The sequence below is a fragment of the Oncorhynchus clarkii genome, chromosome 9 (assembly GCF_045791955.1).
Source record: "Oncorhynchus clarkii lewisi isolate Uvic-CL-2024 chromosome 9, UVic_Ocla_1.0, whole genome shotgun sequence".
In the NCBI taxonomy this organism is placed as follows: domain Eukaryota; kingdom Metazoa; phylum Chordata; class Actinopteri; order Salmoniformes; family Salmonidae; genus Oncorhynchus; species Oncorhynchus clarkii.
Genome location: NC_092155.1, coordinates 53,821,587 through 53,831,867, shown reverse-complemented (window position 1 = coordinate 53,831,867; position 10,281 = coordinate 53,821,587). Strand labels below are relative to the sequence as shown.

The 10,281-nt window shown below is 43.2% G+C and overlaps 1 protein-coding gene across 1 annotated transcript in view; it reads left to right on the top strand.

The window, feature by feature from the left end:
* Nucleotides 1-636: 636 nt before the first annotated feature.
* Nucleotides 637-10,281, top strand: part of LOC139416567 (catenin, beta interacting protein 1) — a 29,727-nt gene continuing 20,082 nt past the window's right edge. The window contains exon 1 of the mRNA XM_071165335.1: nt 637-846. The gene's annotated coding sequence lies outside the window, so the exon portion shown is untranslated. The remainder of the gene's footprint in view (nt 847-10,281) is intronic.

Sequence of the window (10,281 nt, the reverse complement as noted above, 5' to 3'; positions counted from 1 at the left end):
TGAGATGTTAGCCTGGAAAATATTGCGTTGCGAGGCCTTGGTCTAAAGATACTATATATCGCGCTTTGTGCAGATCCGTCATTCGGTGCTAGAGGAATAGCATTTTGAATGTTTTTCACACAATTCTAAATGGCGAAAAATCCTTTATGGCAGACATGATTGGTCCTATAGCAAATGTGTTCCTTGTGAGCAGAGGGACCTATGTACCGAATTTCATGACTCTAGGACACAGCATGAGGGGCGTTCGCGTTCCAAGTTTGCATTTTCAATTGTTTGTTATAGCGCCAGCATGTGGCCAATTGGCATCGCATGAGAGGGTGTGGCCCATGGTAGTTTACCGTCATGCAAAATTCACGGGAATTAGATTTGGTTTAACCAAATTGACGGAACCAGTATAATAATAAATGCAATAAATACAATCGAGTTTCATCAGCTTAGCTGCTGAACCCCCAACTAGCTGACATGAGCCACCTATACTTCCCTTACATGACAGCTTGTCGCTATCTATCTTGCCATCCAGAATCACAACACACGGCCTTCTTCCCCATTGAAGCTTGCGCATCGTTTTCATGACGTCAGCTAACCTGTCTATAAATTACTTAAATGTAAATAACAAAATAATGCATAAAAAAAGTCAGTCACAAAATTACATTTTGGGCGGACGGCTCCCCTAGTGGTCGCCTGGAACTAAAACAACAACGGGAGCCAGCTCCACCACGCAGCTCCAACTGGAGGGTTTACACCAGATTCCCAACTGGAGGGATGTGACCCCGGAACAGGACGCCTTCGTAAAACAACACACCATTACAATAAAACACAGAAGAAAGGAAAACTGGACCAGGAGGGGTAAGCTCAAATGTAAAATGTTCTGACGTCGGGTAATTCTCCTCCGAATTTGGGGGACGTTGTATTTTTAGAAATATCGCATTTACTCCGTTGAATACTTACAATCGACTAGCGATACCTGGATAGAATTGCACCCCCCATAGCATAGGAACTTCATTCACAAGGCTTTTGTCTCGAGCCTAGTGCTGTTAGCATTATTTGGTGGCAAAGGGAAGCTCTGTTGTTACAGACATATGTAAAGTTTGCACGTTAGTAAGTAGTGTGGGTTTCGTAATATATTTCCAATGCTTTCAGTCCTGGTTTGCATGAGGGGATTTGCAACGATCCACGAGTTCGTCAGTTAATAGCAACCGACCAAGCTATACTGGGAGACAGGAAACGGCGTTGAGTGATTGCTGGCTAGCTCGCTAACAAGCTACAATGTTACACTTGGTATGCTGCAACAGTAACAACCAAGTAACTAATAGCTAGCTATAACCAGTGTAGTGTTCGTTTTACACTCAATACCATGTGTACAAAACATTTACGTTATCCCTATCAGGAAAATGGAACTTAGGAGTTTTCTGTGATTTCCTCTAGACATTTCTTATAGCCAAATATGAGATATTATATTGAGGAGATATATTCTATCAAATAATCCTCATGTAGCAATTTAGCTATTACATTTTTTGTTGACTCACTTCGTGGTCTATTTTTCGTGGACAGATTTTGGGCAGAGTAAACCCTCTTGCTTCGCCTCGTCTGTTGTAGCTTATTGTTTGAATGTTTCAACATTCCGGACGTAACGTTATCAGTGATTTACGTCCTGATATCAAACAAGGGGTCTTGAATCGAACAAAAATAGGGATGTGTTGGGTATGAGGTGTTATATTTGCCACATAATTAAAATAATAAAAGTTACTGACTTTAATGCTCAACCTATTTGTATATATACAGTCAACCCTATTGTTATAAATGAAATGGTCCTTTTTCAACTTTCCTACATTATTTTCAATAATATAATAGCCAACAGTAATAATGTTTTGTTGGGGCATTTAAAAATAAAGCGCTCTACCTAGCTAGGCTACCTCTTCTACTTCTAAAACCTCATCACATTGACTTCTGTAGGCTATTTTAGTCTCTCTCCACACCCATGAGAGCATTGTGCTCAGCCTTGCAAGGTCTTATTTCCCCAACTGGCAGATGGCTGACAACACATTCAGCTGTGAAGCTGGCATATTGCCTGCAGTGGAGCATTGACGAGTGGGTGTTAGGGCAGGCTACGGACAGGGGCTTGAGATTCTCCTGGAAATGTGTGAACTTGGTTGAACCGTATGGTTCTCTTAGTCTGCACATTCCCCTGTGTGTCTGGGGTTTGGAACCAGATTAGGACCCTTGCCCTACCCTCCCTCTCAACCCTACACCCCCCCCTCTCATTATGCCAGGGAGGTGCTGTTATCAAGTACAAGTAGGGTACTCGTACATACAACACCAAACCTAGTGTAAAATGGACAGTGGACTCAGTCCACCACCATAAGGTGTTGGACTTGCTGAAAGTACTGAACTAGGAGGATGATGCTTCGACCTAGTAGATTGTATGCAGCAGATGCCTTTTCAGTGTAACTGGGTGGTTGGTTCAAATTGTCCTGTTGCTGTCATTTCCCCCTAAAATGTCTTCTCAAATACTGGTAGTATCAGCCCAGATCTTACCTTGGCAGTAATAGCCTATGCCATTCCTTTTGTAGAGCTGGCACTGATTTGCAGAAATTATTTTATTATTTATCTATATCATTGTTTAATAGGTGCCAGACATCTTTGTCTCTTTCAGATCTCACAGCCATGTCCCAGTGGGACCAGATTACTGCTGCCACTTCTGTCTCAATTCCTTAGAGGTTGTGTAGAGCAAGAGGAAAAAGCTATGCATTGTATTTCGTAATGCAGTAGTCCTACTTCGTCTCTGAAATTCTTTATTTGATGAAGATCAACTTGTGTGTATGTAGTATGTACTGACGTATGTGTAACTGGTGCACAGACACATGTGTAACTGGTGCACAGACACTACATGTTGATGTTTTTACATGTATGGAAATTGTAACGTTTTTTGTCTGTGATGTATTTTTTGTTATGTATCGGACCCCAGTAAGACTAGCTGTCGCCATTGGCGTCTGCTAATAGGGAACTTAATAAATCAAATCAAAAAGCAATCATGGAAAAAGGGCAGGCAAATTTTTACTCAGGTTAATTGACACAGTCACATTATTAGTCAAGTTGACACACAATATTTCTAGTTTGCTGCTGTTTGTAGGCCCTTCCACTTAGCTTTTCAACACAGACTTAGTCATAATGATATCATTTTGTAGAATTATATGAATTTATGCCTCACATGGTGATAACAAGACATGACCTACTTATCAATCATATTTTCACAATCCAGTTCATCACCATTGTCTTCAAATACTGTGGCCATTGTTGCTGAACTGCAAATGTGAAGAGGTAGACTAGCCAGTAGTCACAAAAGCAGCCTGCTGCAGATATACAGTAGCCTAGATCAGGGATGGGCAATTGGTGGCTCATGGGCCGCATGCCCATGCCCTTTTGTAGGCCGCAGACCAATTTCACCAAACAAATAAACAAAATGTATATATATTTTTTTGCGTGGAACTCAGTCGGGGTCTCAACTTACTGTTGAGAGTTAGAATACACAAGGTGCTATTTTGACATTTGGTTGTGCATCAGCAGTCACTCAATCAGCATTTTTTTTTTTTAGATTGGTAAGTTAGTCTAGGGGCCAACTATCTAAACTAGTAGCATGGTCGAGTTATCGACCAGGGTGGGGCCCACTGATCATTGGTTACTATATTAAGAACGGCACATTTTTCTCTCCGCCACATGGAAAAATGTGCATAATTGCATGAAATTTACTTTACAACTTATAATGTTCCTCTTCGCTGTCACGAGGGGGGCCACCCAAACATTTTTGCTCGCAGGTGGGGATGTGGGTACGCAGACCCACCCCACTGCGGCCCCTCATGAAGAGTTCAGTTTTTTTGTACCCCACCCCCCCACCCCCATCAAAGTTGCCCATCCCTGGCCTAGATGGAGCCCTCCACAGCCTGGTCTACATCGTATGACCCTCTCCAGTTGAGGTCCTTTTTCAAAACAAGCCTGCATTTTATAAAAGCAATTTCCTTGATGTGCTACTTAGGGCTTGTTTTCACAACCATAGAAGGGATTGTTACAGCAAGCAGGAGTTGGTGATCAAGTGCTGATTTTAAGAGTACATTTTCATGAGAAGTTGTCTGATCAATTGGAATTGACCTGCAGCTCTGTTCACTTCCCAAATGGAAGAGAGGCCCATAGGGCCTAGGCCCTATGTAAATGTGTTACTGGTCCATGCCTGGACCTGCTCGGCCGCAGAGAACGGCCTAGTAGTTGGCAATCAAGCTGCCAGTGTGCATACAGGACTTTTGTTTCTGACACATTGCTTATGAGATGGACTTAGGCCTAAGATAACTCAGAGAATGCAAGCTAAGCCATTTCTGCCCATCAACCCTGCCTACAACATGATTTGGCTTATAGAAGGAGTCCGAACTTCACTCGATGCCAATTCCCAAGTCAAATTCTATCGCTCCTATTTGGCTTCTTTCCATGGCCCACTGTACAAGCATACTATTTCTGAACAATCAGACATTGTGAGTGACTTTAATAACAGGTTAAATGGACAGACGTGATGTGTGGAAAGGGCTCCTATTTGTCATCATTGGGTTGGTGCACCGTGGAGGCCTGTGGCCTTCCTGACCCTGTCACATGCGAAGGCCTATCGTATTGCACACTAATCCCTGGCTGTGGTCCCTTCCCTGGCTGTGGTCCCTGGCAGCTAAGGGTTGAGTGTAAGGGGAGTAGGCAGTGTCAGAAAGCTCCTGAGTAGCTGTGTTCTTGTCTCTCTCACACAAACTCAGTCACGCATGCATGCAGAAGATGCTTGGTGGATAATCGCAAATGGATCTTGAAGCATTTCCTTTGTTTATGACGCATTTAGGCGGCTCTGCTTGTAGCGACTTATTTCAAATGTCACATCCCTGTTCTATAGACAGTCCAGACTTCAGATGGCACTGTATGTGTCCCAAATGGCACCCTATTCCCTACATAGTGCACTACTTTTGACCAGAGCCCTATGGGCCCTGGTCGAAAGTAGTGCACTAAATAGGAAATAAGGTGCCATTTGAGACGCAAATGGCACCCTATTCCCTACATAGTGCACTACTTTTGACCAGAGCCCTATGGGCCCTGGTCGAAAGTAGTGCACTAAATAGGAAATAAGGTGCCATTTGAGACGCAACTACTGTTATTGTTGTTAGGATCCCTGATATTAAGCTGAGATTTAACAGCGCTGCCCAGTAAGTCTCAGACAGCTAGCCTCCTGGAGTGCCTGCCTGCTCCGTGCTGCAAAACATGGCAACACTGACAAGAGCCCAAACAGAGTCAGAGACAAGGATTAGTTTGGGCCTAAAGCAGCGTTTGATTGCGTCTGGCTGGGTTATTAACCCCGTTGCTCTGAGCACCCCTTGTGGATCAGTGTTCATTTACCACAGAATTAGCCTGCCCATTAAAGGGATGCATCAGGATTTTTGAAATGAGGCCCTTTATCTACTTCCCCCAGAGTCAGATGAACAGTCTATAGGTATCTGCTAGCAGAGATGTTCTTGTTGTTTTCTTAATGTTTGTGGTAAAAGCAAAGAAGAATCCCATTTAAAACAGTGCCATTGTTAGCTCATTTCAATGAAAACCAACTGCATATTTTTATAATATACTGAACAACGATATATACACATGTAAAGTGTTGGTCCCATGTTTCATAAACTGAAATAAACGTTCCCTGGAATTTCCCATATGATTTTGTGCACAAATTAGTTTACATCCCTGTTAGTGAACATTTTTCCTTTGCCAACATAATCCACCCACCTGACGCATGTAGCACATCAATAAGCTTATTTAAACAGCATGCTCATTACACAGGTGCACCTTGAGCTGGGGCAAAAGGCCACTCTAAAATGTGCAGTTTTGTCACAACACAATGCCACTGATGTCACACTTCAAATGTCACATCCCTGTTCTATAGGGTAGATAGCAGGCAGAGTGTATGGTGTCGTGTGGGCGAGCGGTGTGCTATTGTCAACGTTGTGAACAGAGTGCCCCATGGTGGGGTTATGGTATGGGCAGGCATAAGCTACGGATAACGAACACAATTACATTTTATCGATGGCAATTTTGAAGGCATAGAGATATCATGATTTCATCGCCTCATGTTTCATCATGATAATGCATGGCATCATGTTGCAAGGATCTGTACACAGTTCTAGAAAATGGCCCAGTTCTTCAATGGCCTGCGTACTCACCAGACATGTCACCCATTGAGCATGTTTGGGATACTCTGGATTGACGTGTACAACAGCGTGTTCCAGTTTCCGCCAATAACCAGCAACTTCGCACAGCCTTTGAAGAGGAGTGGGACAACATTCCACAGGCCACAATCAACAGCCAGATCAACTCAATGCTAAGGAGATGTCGCACTACACGAGACAAATGGTGGTCATACCAGGCACTGACTGGTTTTCTGATCCACGCCCTTACCTGCTCTGTGACCAACAGATGCATATCTGTATTCCCAGTCATGTGAAATCCATAGATTAGGGCCTAATGAATTTATTTAAATTTTCTATTTTCCATATATGAACTGTAAATTAGAAATTGTTGCGCAATTTTTTTTTGTTCAGTGTAGTTACATAATGAATGTTTGTTTTATATTACCTCGTTTTGTGCCTGCCAGTTTGCCGTAGGCTACACCGCTAGCAGCTTGCTAGCTAGCTAAAAACAGCAAAAGAGCTAGCCTTTTAGCTTCCCACATCTCCCCAATGTGCAATGATCAGATTTATAATTAAATGTACCCTGGCCAATATTCTTTACTTGCCAGTGTAACCTACAACTTTATCCCAGTTTAATGTGCACAATGTCATGTTTTGGTCACGGAGAAAAAGCATATCTCGCAGCTGCTTTTACCAATAGCCTTCACTAGTTATTACTTTTAAACAAAATGCATTTTTGGGGGGATTCTAATAAGTTAAATAAAATAAATTAAAAAGTAGGCGACTTTAAAGCATAGCCTATAGATCAGATCAAGGAACCAGTTAACATTAACCAATTAAAACATTACTATAGCAATGGGGTTTGTTCAGTAGGCTATACGCCCAATACATTATCATCACATTGGCTTTGCTTGAATTACAATGCATTGTTCTTCTCAGACCTCTATTTAAAAATGTTAATTTCAAAAAGTGATGTAGGCTATATGGTTACACCGGTAATAGATCAGTTGTTGTATTACTTGAGGCACAGCTGAGTGATCATACATTTGAATAACTAGCATTTATATATTTTTTTCTGGACTGATGTCTGCATCTGATGGTCTGTCTCAGAGGAAGGCGAGAACAGCAGACTGAGGGTCCACTTCTCAGCATCCCTCCACTCTACCTTTCCTCCACTGACAATTAGCAGCAAGGGGACATTGTCTTCCAGCTGACGGCGTAACTCGAGTCGCACCTCATTATTTCTGCCTCATGCCAAAAGTCCCAAGCCGCCAATAATAACAACGTAAGCCTATCAATACACTTTCGTACTCATTCATTGTAGCTGCAGTGCTGGTTGTAGCACAAGTGGAAGTAGGGAGAACATGTATTTTATGGCTTATAAAAGTGTTGATAGTGCTGAGTAAACTTATGAACTCACTCAATCAGCAAATCTTTATTGTATTTGTTGACAGTCTCTAGTTATGTTTTTGAAATCTCACAGACCCTCTCAACGTAGACTTTTATCAGAAGCCATTCTTGTGATTTTGCTATTGTAAATGTTTGTAGGCTTATGTAGCCAAATTGTATCTATGATCGTATGCTATCCATTTATGTTTTTTGTATGCTATTTTAACATATGACAATTAACTAATGATATCAGGCCACGCCCGGCCATGATTAGACACCTGTGTGTGTCTTTTGACACTATATAAATGAGTCACCCCACAGTGTTTGTCATTATACCCTGATGAAGACAGCTTTTCTGTCGACATGTTGGACATTGCATTTTTGCATCTGAGCTCCTAGTGTGTGCGGCTCTCCTTTATTTTTTTTAAAGGCTCCAGACAATTACAGATTATAAAGAGAACGACAGCCATGTCGCGGTCACCATAGCCTTGCTTCCGGACGAACTAAACACCCTCTTTGCCCGCTTCGAGGGAGAAAAAAACATGAATCCGCCGATGCGGGTCCCGGACGCTCATGCTTCGTGGCTGAAGTGAGTAAGTCATTTAAGCGTGTTAACCCTCGCAAGGTTGCTGGCTCAGACAGCATGTGCAAACCAGCTGGCTGGAGTGGTTACAGACATATTCAATCTCTCCGTATCCCAATTGCTTCAAGATTACCACCATTGTTCCTGTACCGAAGAAACCGAAGGTAACTGAACTAAATGACTATCACCCTGTAGAACTCACTTCTGTCATCATGAAGTGCTTTTTTTAAGGCTAGTTAAGGACAATATCACCTCCACCTTACCCGACACCCTTGACCCACTACAATAAATATATCGCCCCAGATCAACGGACGACGCAATCGCCATTGCACTGCACACTACCCTATTCCATCTGGAGAAGATGTATGTAAGAATGCTCTGACTACAGCTCAGCCTTCAACACCATAGTGCCCTCAAGCTCCCTGTGTAACTGGGTCTTGGACTTCTTGAAGGGCCGCCCCCATGTGGTGAAAGTAAGCAACAAAAACACCTCCGCCACGCTGATCCTCAACACGGGCCCCATAGGGGTGCGTACTCAGCCCCTTCCTGTACTCCCTGTTCTCCCATGACTGTGTGGCCACGTACGTCTTCAACTCAATCATCAAGTTTGCTGACGACACAACAGTGGTAGGCCTGATTATCAACAACAATGGGACAGCCTACAGGGAGGAGGTGAGAGCCCTGGTGGGGTGGAGCCAGGAAAATAATCTCAACGTCAACAAAACAAAAGAGCTGATTGTGGACTACAGGACACAGCAGAGAGAACACGCCCCCATCCACATCGACGGGGCCGCAGTGGAGAGGGTCAAAAGCTTCAGTTCCTCAGCGTGCACATCACTGACTTCCTGAAATGGTCCTTTCACACAGACAGCGTAGAACAGTGCCTTTTCAACCTCAGTCTGAAAAACATTGGTTTGGCCCCCAAGACCCTCACAAGCTTCTACCGATGCACCTATGAGAGAATCCTGTCAGTCTATCACCGCCTGGTACGGCAACTGCACTGCCCGCAACCACAGGGCTCTCCAGAGGGTGGTGCAGTCAGCCCACTCTCTGCCCTCCAGGACATCTACAGCGTCCAGTGTCACAGGAAGGCCATCAAGGACCTCAGCCACCCGACCATCTAGAAGTCAGTGACAGTACAGGTTTTAACTAGGCAAGTCAGTTACAAATTCTTATTTTCAATGACGTCCTAGGAACAGTGGGTTAGCTGCCCTGTTCAGGGGCAGAACGACAGATTTTTACCTTGTCAGCTCGGGGATTCGATCTTGCAACCTGACGGTTACTTGTCCAATGCTCTAAACACTAGGCTACCTGCCGTCCGCTACATTGAATATGCATCAAAGCTGGGACCAAGAGACTGAGAAGCAGATTTTATCTCCAGGCCATCAGACTGTTAAGTCACCACTAACCGACCTCCTCCCAGTACCTTGCCCTGAACCTTAGTCACTGTTCTATCCGGCTACCACCCGGTTCTCTACCCTGCACCATAGACTACTGCCCTGTGTATACAAAGTCATTGAACACTGGTCAGTAATAATGTTTACATAATATTTCACCCACTTTATATGTACACTGATCAAAAATATAAATGCAACATATAAAGTGTTGGTCCCATGTTTCATGCGCCAAAAAAACAGATCCCCAACATACACCGAAAGCTTATTTCCCCCCCGCAAAAATTGCTCAAATTTGTTTACACCCCTGTTCGTGAGCATTTCTCCTTTAATCCATCCGCCTGACAGGTGTAGCATATCAAGCTGAGGAGTATTTCTGTCTGTAATAAAGCCCCTGCCCAGTCATGTGAAATCCATAGATTAGGGACTAATTTATTTCTTTAAATTGACTCATTTCCTTGTTAACTGTAACTCAGTACGTTTTTTGAAATTGTTGCATTTATATTTTTGTTCAGTGTATATACTGTATTCGATTCATGGCTCATCATATATAACTCATTTATTTTTCTGAATTATGTATGTGTTATTTTTTTGCTAGGTATTACTGCACTGTTGGAGCTATTGTATATAACATCTGCGTATGCGACCAATAGACTTTGATTTGATTTGACATATTGCTGTCTGTTTTTATCATGCATTGCGTGTCGTCGGCTGTTAGGCCTCTGCC